At 35.1% G+C, this 15,134-nt stretch overlaps 1 non-coding gene across 1 annotated transcript; it reads left to right on the forward strand.

The window, feature by feature from the left end:
- Positions 1–7,259: 7,259 nt before the first annotated feature.
- On the forward strand, positions 7,260–7,363 carry LOC127898745 (small nucleolar RNA R71). Its single transcript, XR_008050593.1, has one exon. It is a non-coding gene; the product is annotated as a small nucleolar RNA R71 (small nucleolar RNA).
- The last annotated feature ends 7,771 nt before the right edge of the window (positions 7,364–15,134 follow it).

The raw sequence follows: 15,134 nt of genomic DNA on the forward strand, positions 1-15,134 counted from the left end.
ATGTCAAAGTTGAATTTCTTGATGGCCCAATACGCACGATGCTCGAGTTCCACAGGTAGGTGGCAAGCTTTTTCATACACTAGCCTGTAGGGTGACATCCCAATCAGGGTTTTGAAAGCCGTTCTATATGCCCATAATGCATCATCAAGTCTTAATGACCAATCTTTTCTGTCTGGCCTCACCGTCTTTTCTAATATGTGCTTTATTTCTCGATTAGAGATCTCAACTTGGCCACTGGTTTGCGGATGATATGGGGTCGCCACTTTGTCAGTGATTGAATACTTCGTCAAAAGAGTCTTGAATGCTTTGTTACAAAAGTGGGCAACACCATCACTGATTATTGCTCGAGGGAATCCAAAGCGTGAAACAATGTTGCTTTTCAAAAATCCTATCACCACCTTGTGATCATTGGTTCTACATGGAATTGCTTCTACCCATTTCGATATGTAGTCAACAGTAACCAATATGTATTTATAGCCAAAAGAAGGGGGAAAGGGTCCCATGAAGTTGATACCCCATGCGTCAAAAATCTCAACCACTAAAATTGGATTTAGTGGCATCATGTTCCTTCGTGTAATGCTCCCCATTCGTTGACACCTATCACATGAAGAACAGAAAGTGTAAGCGTCTCGAAATATAATTGGCCAATAGAAACTACATTATAAAACTTTAGTCGTTGTTTTCTTAGCACTGAAATAGCCTCCACAAGCTTGTTCATGGCAGAATGAAAGGATATTCTGAATTTCACTTTCTGGGACACATCGTCTAACAATTTGATCTGCACAATACTTGAACAAACATGGGTCATCCCAAAAGAAACTCTTTATTTCTGCAAAAAATTTGGCTTTGTCTTGCTTGGTCCAATGCTCTGGAAGTTGACCTGTAATAAGATAATTAACGATATCAGCATACCACGGTCATACTTCCACACTCATCAATTGTTCATCTGGAAATGACTCATTCAATGGTAATGATTTCATAATTGTGTCAGAATGGAGACGAGAGAGATGATCAGCCACAACATTCTCTGTGCCTTTCTTATCTTTAAATTTCAAGTTGAACTCCTGCAAAAGTAACACCCAACGAATTAGTCTATCTTTTGCATCTTTCTTTGTGAGAATATATTTAAGAGCAGCAAGATCTGTGAACATAATTATTTTACAACCAATGAGATAAGATTGAAATTTTTCCAATGCAAACATTACTGCTAACATTTCTTTTTCAGTAGTTGAATAGTTCAACTGTGCATCATTCAATGTCATACTAGCATAGTAAATAACATGGGGAATTCGATCAACTCTTTGTCCTAAAACTGCTCCTACTGCATAATCAGATGCATCACACATGAGCTCGAATGGTAAGCTCCAGTTTGGGGGCTGAATGATGGGTGATGATGTTAACAACTGCTTTAATTTTTTAAATGCCACAAGAAATGAATCATCAAAGACAAAAGGTACATCCTTAGCAAGTAGATTGCATAAGGGTCTAGAAACTTTGCTAAAATCATTAATGAAACGTCTATAAAAACCAGTATGCCCAATGAAAGATCTTACTTCTCTGACTGTTTTGGGTGGAGGAAGATTAGAAATGAGATCTACCTTGGCTTTGTCAACCTCAATACCTTTGCTCGAAATGATGTGACTGAGAACAATACCTTGTTTTACCATAAAATGGCACTTCTCCCAATTTAAGACCAAGTTCTTCTCGATACATCTCTGCAGAACTAGTGTTAGATGATGTAAACATTGATCAAACGAGTCACCAAAAACAGAAAAATCATCCATAAAGACTTCAAGAAATCGTTCAACTATATCAAAAAAAATGTTCAACATGCATCGTTGCAATGTAGCAGGTGCATTACATAATCCAAATGACATCCTCATATATGCAAAAGTGCCAAAAGGGCAAGTAAAAGTGGTCTTCTCTTGATCTTTTGGTGCTATGGGGATTTGATTGTATCCTGAGTAGCCATCTAGAAAGCAATAAAATTCATGGCCTACTAATCTATCAAGCATTTGATCGATAAATGGTAAAGGAAAATGGTCTTTACGTGTGACATAATTCAACTTTCTATAATCAATGCATACACGCCATCATGTAGTCACTTTAGTGGGTATCAATTCATTATCGGCATTCGTAACTACTGTGACTCCTGACGTTTTGGGGATAACTTGTACAGGTCTGACCCATGAACTATCAGAAATGGGGTAAATGATACCTACATCTAATAGCTTAAGGACTTCAGTTCTAACAACTTCTTTCATGTTAGGATTTAACCTACGTTGCATTTTCCTAGTAGGTTTAGCATTTTCATCAAGGTGAATGTAATGCATGCAGTCTACTGGATTTATACCTTTTATGTCCGCTGTGGTCCATCCTAATGCTCCTTTGTGCTCTTTTAAAACATCCAACAACTTTTTTTTTTGTTCGTCATTTAGGGATGATGAGATGATTACCGGTAGAGTGCTTTCTTCTCCGAAAAATGCATATTCCAAAGTGTTGGGTAATGGTTTAAGCTCAAGTTTCGGTGGTGATTCTGATGATGGGATGAGTTTCTTCTCTGATGGTGGTAGTTGTTCAACTCTTGACTTCAATTTATTAGTGTCCATAGATAGTGCTAAGTCAAGTAGGGCATTGACCTCATCGACTGATCTGTCAATATCAAAATCCAAACCAAAGTGAGTTAAACATGTTTGTAAAGGGTCATCACTAAGGTTTGAAAGAAAAGTGTCATCAACTAATGCTTCAATTAAATCCACATCAAGAATTCCATCATTTGCATTATGAGGTTGTTTGGCAATGTTGAAGATGTTCAGCTCCATAGTCATGTTGCCGAAGGACAACTGCATATTTCCAGTCCTGCATTGAATGTGAGCATCCGCAATTGCCAAGAAAGGTTGGCCTAGGATAATGGGGATGTGCTTCCTTGAATCATGTATTGGTTTAGTGTCAATTACAATGAAATCAACAAGAAAATAAAACTGATCTACCTGGATAAGCACGTCCTCCACAATAACACGAGGTATTTTCGTAGATCCATCTACAAGCTGTAACACCACTGGAGTTGGGTGTAATTCTCTAAGTCCAAGTTTCACAAATACTGAATAAGGCAACATATTTACACTAGCTCCTAAATCCAACAAAGCATTCTTAATTGTGTGGTTCCCTATACTACATGACATAGTGGGGGAGCCTAGGTCTTTGCATTTTAAAGAAATTTTGTGTTGGAGTATAGAACTAACGTTTTCTGTTAAAAATGTATTCTTTTGAACGTGAATGTTTCTCTTTTTAGTACAAAGGTCTTTAAGAAACTTGGCATAAGATGAAACTTGTTTTATAGCATCAAGTAAAGAGATGTTAATACTTACCTGTTTGAAGATTTCAAGAATTTCACCTGTGGATTTTTCCTTCTTTCCTTTAGCTAACCTCTGAGGAAATGGAGCTTTAGGAACATATTCTCGTAGGTTGGTTTATTCTTTCTCATCCATACTAAGTTCATCCATTTTGTAAGAAACAAAATGGATGAATCCTATAGTCACTCTAATGGGTATCAATTCATTATCAGCATTCGTAACTACTTTGACTCCTGACTTTTTGGGGAAAACTTGTACAGGACTGACCCATGAACCATCAGAAATTGGGTAAATGATACCTGCATCTAATAGCTTAAGGACTTCAGTTCTAACAACTTCTTTCATGTTAGGATTTAACCTATATTGTATTTCTCTAGTAGGTTTAGCATTTTCATCGAGGTGAATGTAATGCATGCAGTCTACTGGGTTTATACCTTTTATGTCCGCTATGGTCCATCCTAATGGTCCTTTGTGCTCTTTTAAAACATCCAACAACTTACCTTTTTGTTCGTCATTTAGGGATGATGAGATGATTACCGGCAGAGTACTTTCTTCTCCCAAAAATGCATATTCCAGAGTGTTGGGCAATGGTTTAAGCTCGAGTTTCGGTGGTGATTCTGATGATGGGATGAGTTTCTTCTCTAATGGTGCTAGTTGTTCAACTCTTGACTTCCATTTATTAGTGTCCATGGATGGTGCTGAGTCAAGTAGGGCGTTGACCTCATCAACTGATTTGTCAATATCAAAATCAAAACCAAAGTGAGATAATCCACATCAACAATTCCATCATCTGCACTGTGAGGTTGTTTGGCAATGTTGAAGATGTTTAGCTCCATAGTCATGTTGCCGAAGGACAACTGCATATTTTCAGCCCTGCATTGAATGTGAGCATCCGCAGTTGCCAAGAAAGGTCGGCCTAGAATAATTGGGATGTGTGATAACTCTAGGAAATGAGAGTTATTACATCTATTCTAGACTTGAATAAAGGCTATTTAGAAAGCAAATAATGTGTTTTGATTATATTTTGGTGAACTTTTGCATAAACATTCATTTTAGTTGAGTCTTATCAAGTTTTGCGTGAATCATAGTAATTTGTGCTAAAAACAGGTTTTAATTTGTAGGTTTTAAATTCGTAAAAGGATGCAGAGACATTAGATAAGAAAGAAGAGGAATGAAGATGGTCAAAAAGAAGGAAAGCACAATCGGAAGTAATACAAGTGCTGTTGCGGATGTTAAAACAACCAATGCTGCAACAATCTGGAAGAAACGCGGGAGAAAATATAAGCACAGGTCAGCAATTAAATTACAATCTGCATGTTTCCTAATTTAAACATAGGCACGCGCATGGGTGTTGGTTTGGAAAACCTAATTTGCAAATATATAAAGGAGGCATGCATCACATAGAAGCGGCAGAGAGTTTATTATCATCCAAAAACAATTACAAAGGCAAGGAGAAGAAGATTAAGGAGTGTTGTTCGGCATCGTTGGAGAACCGAGGAGGATCCTTAGACTTGCATCGTGCTCAATTCATATTATCTTTCTTCCTTTGATTGACTGGATGTATTCTGCGATCAGTATATTTATATTTACTTTTCTCATTCAGAATATGAACTGAATTTACTTGTAGTTGAGTGACAAATAATCCGATGGGTTCTTGACTGTTCTTATATGTTGTTATGATAATGTTGTAGCATTCTACTCTAATAGTTTTTATGAACATAATTGTTATTTCGGTTGACCACCCATTTAATGGTTTCAGTTAAGATAGAGCAGCAAAAGGGCATGTCTTAGCGGATATTATTGGAGTATTACTTGTTCTTAAGTTGAGTTTCCTAGATTAGGTTATCTTAAATCCTATAAGGGCAATACTTGAAATTAAGATTTGTGATATCCTAGACATAGGCATTCACCTTGTAGGGTAGAGAGATTAAAGATCATAAAGCCATACATTAAATTTATGAGCAACTGGTCATTGTTAATAGATTTAAGGGTATGAGATTTCCAACATGCGACAGCTGCGGAAGCAGATTTGTTCTACCCAGTGCTGCAGCACTTATTATAACAACTGGTGCTAATTCGGTAATCAACAGTCACCCCACCAGGAGAGTTTGATCATTCAACTACTACATTCTCAATTGAACCTTAGACACATTTAATTAAGTTTATTTTGTTACGATATTGTTTTATGTCCATCTCTCGCAATTATTAGTTACGATAGAATTATTTGGCAATTGTTGTTTTGGTTTTTAGTTGACGTGCATTATTGTGATTGCTTTAGCATTTTGAGTAACATCAATCCCTATGGAGACGATCTTGAACACTCATCACTTTATTACTTGTTGTGTATACTTGCACATTGGCATTGATAATAATTGATTATATAAATCAACCAACAATGTGCTTCCTTGAATCCTGTATTGGTTGAGTGTCAATTACAATGAAATCAATAGAAAAATAAAACTTGTCTACCTGGATAAGCACGTCCTCCACAATACCACGAGGTATTTTCGTGGACCGATCTGCAACTTCTAACACCACTGGAGTTGGGTGTAATTCTCCAAGTCCAAGTTTCACGAATACAGAGTAAGGCAACAAATTTACACTAGCTCTTAAATCCAATAAAGCATTCTCAATTGTGTGGTTCCCTATACTACATGAGATAGTATGGGAGCCTGGGTCTTTGCATTTTAGAGGAATTTTATGTTGGAGTATAGAACTAACTTTTTCTGTTAAAAATGCCTTCTTTTGAACATGAATGTTTCTCTTTTTAGTATAAAGGTCTTTAAGAAACTTGGCATAAAATGGAACTTGTTTAATAGCATCAAGCAAATGGATGTTAACACTTACCTGTTTGAAGATTTCAAGAATCTCACATGTGGATTTTCCCTTCTTTCCTTTAGCTAAACTCTGAGGAAATAGAGCTTTGGGAACATATTCTCGTGGGTTGGTTTCTTCTTTCTCCTCTGATGGTGAGTCCTCAACATTCACAGATGCAATTTGATTTTCTTTTGTCACCGGTATCTCCACTTTATTGTCGACTTCTTTTCCTTTTCGCAAGGTCATGACTGCTTTGACCTCTCATGCTGCTGTGGTGAACTTGTACTTACTTCATGCACTCATTTAGGATTAGGCACTGGTTGACTTGAAAACTTGTATTTCTCAACAGTCATTGCCAAAGTCTGAACTGAAAAAGCAAGTTGTCTCACCATCTTCTCGAGGCTTGAAACTGATTGGGCTTATGAGTTGAAGCCTGCTCTCAACTCATTTCGTAGTCCATCAATAGTGCGATTCTGTTGCTCAATCGTGGAGTGAGTAAGATTCTTGATATTCTCGAATGAATCCTCCCATGGTCTGGGTTGAGAGTAGTTCTGGTTCTGATTGTATGGTCTAAATGGTGGCTGAGAGGCTTGAGGAACTTGAGGAATTTGTTGCATTGGTAGAGCTGGAGCTGCTGGTCCATTCTATTGGAATCCTTGAGATCACGAAAAATTGGGGTGGTCTCTCCATCCAGGGTTATATGTGTTGGAGTATGGGTTATAATTTGATGGTTTTCTCATTACACCTATGGCATTGGCTTGATCTAGGTATGAGTCATGGCCATGTGGCTCTGTTGACTTAGCAGTCAGTAACGATGCTATTTGTCGAGAGAGACCTTCAATTATCGCTTTGACTTCTTTAATTTCTGAACTTGACTCGCCAATGTGAACCTCATTTACTCCCTTAATTCTTTTAGTGTTCCTGAGCGATCGACTCCGTTGTTGGGAATTATCCGCTTGTCGCTGGAAGAATTCCCAAATCTCTGATGCACTTTTTGACACTAGCTCTCCTCCACTTGTTGCCATTAGTCATTCTTGCACATTCGGCAATAATCCCTCCAAAACGTATTGGCATTGGTGTCATTTCTCGTACCCATGATGTGGACATTTCAGGAGTAGCCCATTGAATTGCTCCCATGTTTCGAAAAACTGTTCGTCCTCACTCTGGGTAAACTCTGAGATTTCCCTGTGAATAACATTGGTTTTATGCACTGGGTAATATTTATTCAAAAATTTTGTTACCATTTGTTCCCATGATGTAATGCTATTAGCAGGCAATGTATTGAGCCATGAACGAGCTCTATACTTTAAAGAAAATGGGAATAATCTGAGTTTAACATCATCGTCTGAAAAATTCTCGTATTTAAAAGTTTGACAAACAGCATGAAAATCATTCAGATGATTATATGGGTCCTCATTTTCTAAGCCATAGAATGTTGGGAGAATTTAGTACACTAGGTTTTAGTTCAAGACTCCTAGCAGCTACATTTGGATATCTTATGCATGATGTGCTCAAATTAGCTAAGGGACTGAAATAGTCCTTAAATGGCCTCTCCTGTGGTGGTGCTTGTTGTTGCAAATCCATTTTATTTTTAACGTGTTTGTGTGTGCACAGTGTTTTTTCTAATTCAAGGTCTATAGGCTCAAGATTAGGTAATAATAAACTTCGACCATGCATGCAAAGATAATAAATAAATGGGAACAAAACAAATAAAAATAAAGAAGAAGGCGAAATTACGATACTAACCTTATTACACTGTTAAAACATTTCTATAAAAATACACTAGAAACAATTTGTGAAATAAATTAACTAAAAATTAAATTAATAAGATAAACAAAAATTACAAAAAAAATAACTTAAAAATTAAATTACATAAATGTAAAGAATAGAGAAAGAAAAGAAATTATTACCTCTAAATGCATATTCACTTTAAAAAAAAAATACAAGAAAACAAATAAAAAAAATTATTCACAAAAATTAATTTTACGAATTAAAATAACTTACCTCCCCAGCAACGGCGCCAAAAACTTGTTGTGCAAATTTTATTGAACTCACAAGTGCACGAATCTATTGTAGAATAGATCAATGGTGACGAGTGTTGATCCCACGAGGAGGTGGATTTTAATTGTGTGTAGAATTAATTTTTCTAAATTGGTGGTTGGATTTGTGGTGAAAATGACTTAGATTATCCTAAAATTGAAATTAAAATGGCGAGAATAAATTGAAGAGAAATCTATTGAAATGACGTACTTGGGTATTTAGATCCGTATCAACATGCATCATGGGCTAAATATTCCTTATTAATGCCAATTAAATCATGAGGGGATTCCCACACCTCATGAACCACGCTCTAATCAATATGGTGCCAAAGGCTTATCGTGCCAAATAATAATAACCTTGTACTAAAGAGCCGGTGAAACCAGGGCGGTATCTAGACAAGATTATTATTATTTGTCGACGAGAAGTCAAAACATCCACAAAAACTAGAGGGGAAGAGAAAATAAATTTACCAAATAAAGCCCATGACACATGTTGAGACTTCACCTTCAACCCAAGCTTGAAAGAAAATTAGCTACTCATAATTGAACTAGGGGCAAAATGGGAATTTATTAAAATACGTAGAAAATACAAGATGGAAAAGGAATTACAGAAAATGGAGTCTAAAAATGGATTCAAAGATGCCCAATTAGGGGGGGAGAGCCCCCTTTTTTATAGATACATTGAGTAAATCATGGCCATCGGATCAAAAATATTTCGGACACTCAGGATTGCGCCACGTCATCAGTCAACAATATGCGGTTTGACCACGCGGTTTGAACAGTAACACGGTTTGACCCAGCTTGAACAGTGACACGGTTTGGTTGAAAATAATCTTGTGTAATGCATGTACCGTACGCGAAATTTGGTCCACTGATATGCTGCCACGTCATCGATCAACAGTACATAAGAATTTTAGTCCAACAAGATCGTGACACCTCATCAGTCAATGCCACATCATCAGTCAATACCACGTCATTGATCCGTCTATATGAACAGTGTCGTGAACAGTAACGTAGACAGTACCGTACATGTGAACAATGCCATTTTACCTTTTATGCTCCTCCTAAGGTTTTCGACCGTCCTGAGTTCAAAAGTGATGTCTGTTTTGCCGTCTGATCTCTCGTTCATTGTGAAATGATTATGATGCCCCTAAAATACATAAAATACTTAATTATAATACAACACACATAATTAAATGACAAGAAACTTAAATACATAAAAGTAAGGGTGTTAGTAAAACTTGAAGTGTAAAATGACGATTTTCTCCTTTATGAATATATTTTCTAGCACTCAACAGCTCACATTTATGTTGACTATGTTTGATGTCTTTTAAGATCAAGGGCTTTATCAAAATACCATTTCCCTTACAAGATGGATAAAATGTTAATCATTCTATCTAAATTGCAAAGTAACTAGGCTTCCAGATATGGTATTTCATTAGTGGAAATGGTTTGACCCAAAAGACAAGTAAAAATTAATGGAACCCACGAAGAGTTTGTCTACAGTTCACACTTGGGTAAAGATGATTGACTTTGGAAGTGGAATATGGACCGATTTCCGTTATTCTGGGCTTTTATTGAGCATAATGAAATCAATGCTTATTATAAAGTCAGTAAAGTTTCTATAGTGTTCTACATTTGTATAGTCTCAGTCCATAATAGTTTGAAATAGAATAATAATAGGCTTAGGGATCTGGGAATAGCAAGAATTGAGAAGTCCTCTATTGAAATGGTAGGATTAGCAAGAGGAGAGATTACCTCTGAAATAAGGATATGCGTATATAAAGAAAGAGTCTCATGTTGTGAAAATTTTAATATACTCGCAAGCGCACGAATCTAGAGATAGAATAATGGTAACGAGGTCGATCCTAAAGGGATTGTTATAAATTGAAAAGTCTAATTCAAATCTAAAATTAATATTAATTCTAACCTAGTTGATCAAATTGAGTTTTAAGAGAAATTAAACTAATTAAACTAAGGAAGCAATTAAAATAAAGGAGAATTCAATAAGATAAGAATTATCAAGGTTTCAAAATCCACCACTATTCAACTAGTAATTATCTAATTATTAATTAATCCCCAATTTTAGAGTGACAACTCAAAATCAATCTATGTCATCTCATGGATATAACAATTAAGCCCAAATAAAATTAATCTTATGTAGGTCCTTTTTCTACTTAATTGTATGACATCTAAGCATCCCATGTAAACATATTGAAAAACAAAGAGTCAAAGTTTCCCTAAGCACTCTATGTAAACAATTTAATGAAAGACATAAAATCAAAGACAATCATGTATAAACTTTATAAATCCAAGCATAGAATTAATCGAATATTAATCCTAACAATCAATAATGCATGACAGAATTGATGAAAAGATTTTATTAACATCCAATTAATCATGTGAAATAAAAACCATAATCATCAAAGAACATATATAGGGAATTAATTAAATAAAAAGATAATTATTTCATTGAATAGAGTTTCATCCTTAACCTCAGTATAAAAAACTTAGCTAGACATACTTGAATTAAGAGCAATAAAAGAGATAAAACCAGCCATGAGAAATATTGAACTGTTGCTGCTGATTGCTCTCTTCCAGCCTTGCGTTTGCTCTCCTCTAGCGGCCCCCCTTGCAAAAGCCAAAGTTCGGCTTTTATATTGTAACACCCTCCAAAATCCTCAAATCAAAAGGATTTAAAACAAGCCAAGCACAACCGACTTTGAGCCCATGCACGTGGAGCCCACTTGAAATTTTCATTCTTTTTGGTAATGCCATGCAATTGCTTCTCACGTGCAGGCCACTTTAGCTTTAAATTTCTTCTTTGTTTGCACTAGCATGGAGAATTCAATTTATTGGCCTCGGCTTCTTCGGATTGAATTTCATACATATTTGCTTAACTGCTTCCACAAATTGACTTGATCTTCAATGTTGTCCAGTTGTTATTCTTTATGCACTTTTCATCCATAATCTCTAATTAATTCCCTAATCAATAAAACAATTCAACTACTTAAAAATAACAAATAAATATAACTAGCAATTATTTAATGAAGGGTAAAATATGTATATATTATATTCTCATCATCTCACTATGGCTTTTATTTAATAAAGCCCCTTCTTATCTATCTTAATTGGGAAAAGGAGAAGGCCTTTCCGAAAGCCCTGCCCACCCTTCTTTATTTGGAGGGATTTAGTATTCAAAGTCTCCCAGACTCTTAATAGATGGTTAAGAGCAAAAACATGATCAATAGTCTCTGCTATTGCAAGTTTGATGTAGGATGTTAATTTAGGTATTTAGGTTGATTTAGAACTTTTTATTATTCTAGGGCTTTCTATTTTAATTGGAGTCTATTATGGCATGTGATTTAGTATTTTATTTTCATTATAATTCTGATTTAGTTTCCCTTTTTAAGTTAACTTAGGGAAGTAGGTTTACCTTAGGGAAGTGTGTTTCCTTTGTTATAAATAGAGAGGTCTTATTATTGTAGCTCAAATTCAATTATTCAATAAAATCCCTCTTTTATAATTCCCTCTGGGATTATCTATCAAAAATCTGTCTTGAAGAGTCGTTTAGATTAGAGCGTCATCTAATCTCACTTTACACGTTATTAAAAATCTCATTGAGTCATTTGGATTAAAACGATATCTAATCTAGCTTCGATTAGAGCGTAGTCTAATCGCATTGACTTTGTCTAGTACTAAAACGATATCTAGTGTTTTCTATGCAATCAATTTCGTTTTGCTACACCACTCCATTAAAAATTTTCTATTTCAGCTAAGACGGTCGTTTTTTTCTATTTTGTTTGTTCACCCTGGCAGGAAATCATGAAGAAGCTAAAATAACTCAAAAAGAGAATGGCACATAATTGTTGAAAGCCTTTTGTCTTTGTAGAGGAACAGTATAATCTTAAGCTAGCCCTCTTTACAAGCTTAGAAAGAAAAAGAAGTCCATGCTGCTGTAAAGATTTAAATTCCTCTCTTAGAAAATGATTGCCTCGCCCATGGGAATGGCGCAACCTCAATTTCTGTAGGTCCTTAATTTGACTCTTAATGAGAATTGAGGTCCTTGCGCGGGCGTCTCATCCCTAAGACTTGCTTGCTCTGTATACCGTGCTCACAGTTCCCGAGTGCCAATTGGAGAGAGGAATGCCATCAACTAGGGAATTATTGGCTACTAACCAGTTGCACACCGATCATTCAAGCTCTGTGTTTCAAGTTTATTATCCTAACCATCTACTCTACTCTACCAAGAGCTTAGCCATTTTATCTTATCTACTTCCTAGCCCCTCAGCTACCTATAGCTCTAGTTGGTTGCTATAATAGCTTACTTCTCGGGTAGCTAGCACAAAATCATGTCAAAATTATAGATAGCTAGGGGTGGGCATTCGCTCGGTTCAATTCGGTTTCGAAATAAATTTTTGGTTTCGAATCGATTTTGATCCAAAATTTTAAAAAAAAAACGTTCGGTTTTTATGAAAATAAAATTCGGTTCAGAATCGATTTTCGATTTCGGATCAATTTTGGTTCTCTTAACAGTTTTATTCAAGCAATCAGTTTTTTTATTCATCTTAATGGTTTGGTTTTTGGTTGGGTTTTTTTATTCTCAAAATCATCCCTCATAATCTCCTCTATAACATTCTTATTTTCCTCCATCCTGCACACAAAGCCTACTATAATCAATGTATAATAAACAAAAATAAAATAATTTACAAATTTGTATATGGAAAAAAGGCAAGAATTTTGGACTAAAATGAATAATGTTCATAATTATTGTTACTGTTTTTAATATTAAAACTTTTGGTCCAAAATGTAAATAAAATAAAATAAGTTTTTGTGCAATAGTAGAGATTAGCAAAACAATGGAGACTAAAACGATATTTTACTTATTGATCTTCGGTCCAGGACTATTCTGAAAAGTTTGCAAACAAATTAAACCATAATAGAATTCCTATATGCAAACATTTCTTAAATATTAGGCCATACTAAAATTTTATAAAGAAAAGGGGTCCAGACGATATTATCCCTCCATCATCTTCAACAATTCGTGAGTTCCTCATCCCTTACCTAGCACTGTCAGCAGCATACTATCCAAGCGAAAAAAAAATTAAAAAAATACAGTAACATACTCATATCCAAGCAAAGGCAGACCCATTTCAAACTAAATACTACTAATCATTTAAGTAAACATAAAAAAAGCATAAATCAAATAGTTATCTAAAAAAAAGACCCATTAAAAAAAGGAAAACAAAGCAAGTTAGTGAGTTACTTGATTGGATAGCTGGTGACGGAGTAATGGAAAGAACGGCAGTAAGGAAAAGGCAGAATGGAAAAGGGCAGATGCGAGTTAGGGTTGGGTCGTGGCTGTGCTGTGCAGCTAAAAACCTGAAACTAAAATTGAGAGAAAGAGAGTGGTGCAAACTACAAACGTGTGAATTGAAATGCAAGTTATGCAACCCAAGAGGGGGGGTGAATTGGGATTTTAAAACTTATGTTAAACAATTCACACAACAATTTAATTTATTGCCTTAATCAAATAAAAAACAATAAGTTGAATAATGCACAATAATAAAAGAGTAAGGCAAGAGAGAGCAAACACAATAATTTTTACGTGGTTCGGCAATCTCCGCCTACGTCCACACCTCCAAGCCAACCAAGCTCAAGGATTTCACTATCCAAACCTCCCAAGACTTCAAAATCTTTACAATTGACTTCCAAGGCGTCAATAAACCTTTACAACCAAGAGATTATCTCTCAATCTCTTCAATCGAGTGTTTCTCACACTCATACGCTCACAAATTTGATGAGAAATAATGATTACAACAAATAACTCTCTTTTAGAGTGGATATACAAATAATAACACAATGAAGATTTAATTTATGATGATTTACGAATTGGAATCTCAAAATATGTTGTTTAAACTTGTTTGTACTTGCTAGAGTCTTTAAAATGAAGTTGGAGTTGAATTTTTATAGTTAGAGCCCAAAAACTAGCCGTTATAGGCAAATTCCTGCAACCAAGCAGTTAGCCGCTTGATTTATCTGCCTAACCGTTTGATTTATTCAGCTAGTCGCTCATAATAATGATAATACCGTTAAATTTGAATTTTACTACAGTAACACTATTCATCAAAATTACACTTTAGCCCAAAATGTTCTATAATTATACTATGGCCCAAAATGCTATAAAACTTTATAAATTGGTCCAATTTCAGAACTTCTAAATAATACTTGTCATTTCCAAGACTTTCTGAAATAATGACAAGGCCCCAACTATAATAGTAGTTTTTAAAGAAGTCCTTTTCAAAATTTAACATAATACCCATATTTTTCAAAGTTCTCAAAACCTTTTACTTTAGTCTGAAATTTGAAAATATGAGATTTTCCTCAGGCGGCAAGCCGCTAGCCTCAGGCAGTTAGCCGCTCACTCTCTGTCCAATTTTGGATTTCAAATGTTTGGATTTCATTCGGGTCCTCAAACTTTCATAAATTATGGTGTGGCCCAAAACGTTTCAAATGCTTGTAAATAGGTACAACTTTAGAATTCAAAATAATACTTATTAAATTCAAAGATTGCAAAACTTTTCATTTTAGTCCAAATTACTCAAATCCACAAAATACTTTATCTTATAAATATAAAACCTTTTAGTTTATGAAAAGTAATTATTTAAATAAACTCTTGAGCTTCTCAAATGCTAAATCATGGATCAATTAAATCATACCGGCTTTAAAAGAATTTGTCACAATAATTTATCCGTTGAGCTCTAAACTTTATTATTGATTTCGCCGTTGTTCGTTGAGTGTCTTCAATTTGATTTCACTTGATTCACTTGCATAAATATTATTCTTCAAAAACTAGTGAAAATGTGAAATACAATATTTATTAAATCACTTAAGACACGTGTTTGTTATCATCAAAATTACATTA

This window comes from Citrus sinensis, chromosome 1, assembly GCF_022201045.2.
Source record: "Citrus sinensis cultivar Valencia sweet orange chromosome 1, DVS_A1.0, whole genome shotgun sequence".
In the NCBI taxonomy this organism is placed as follows: domain Eukaryota; kingdom Viridiplantae; phylum Streptophyta; class Magnoliopsida; order Sapindales; family Rutaceae; genus Citrus; species Citrus sinensis.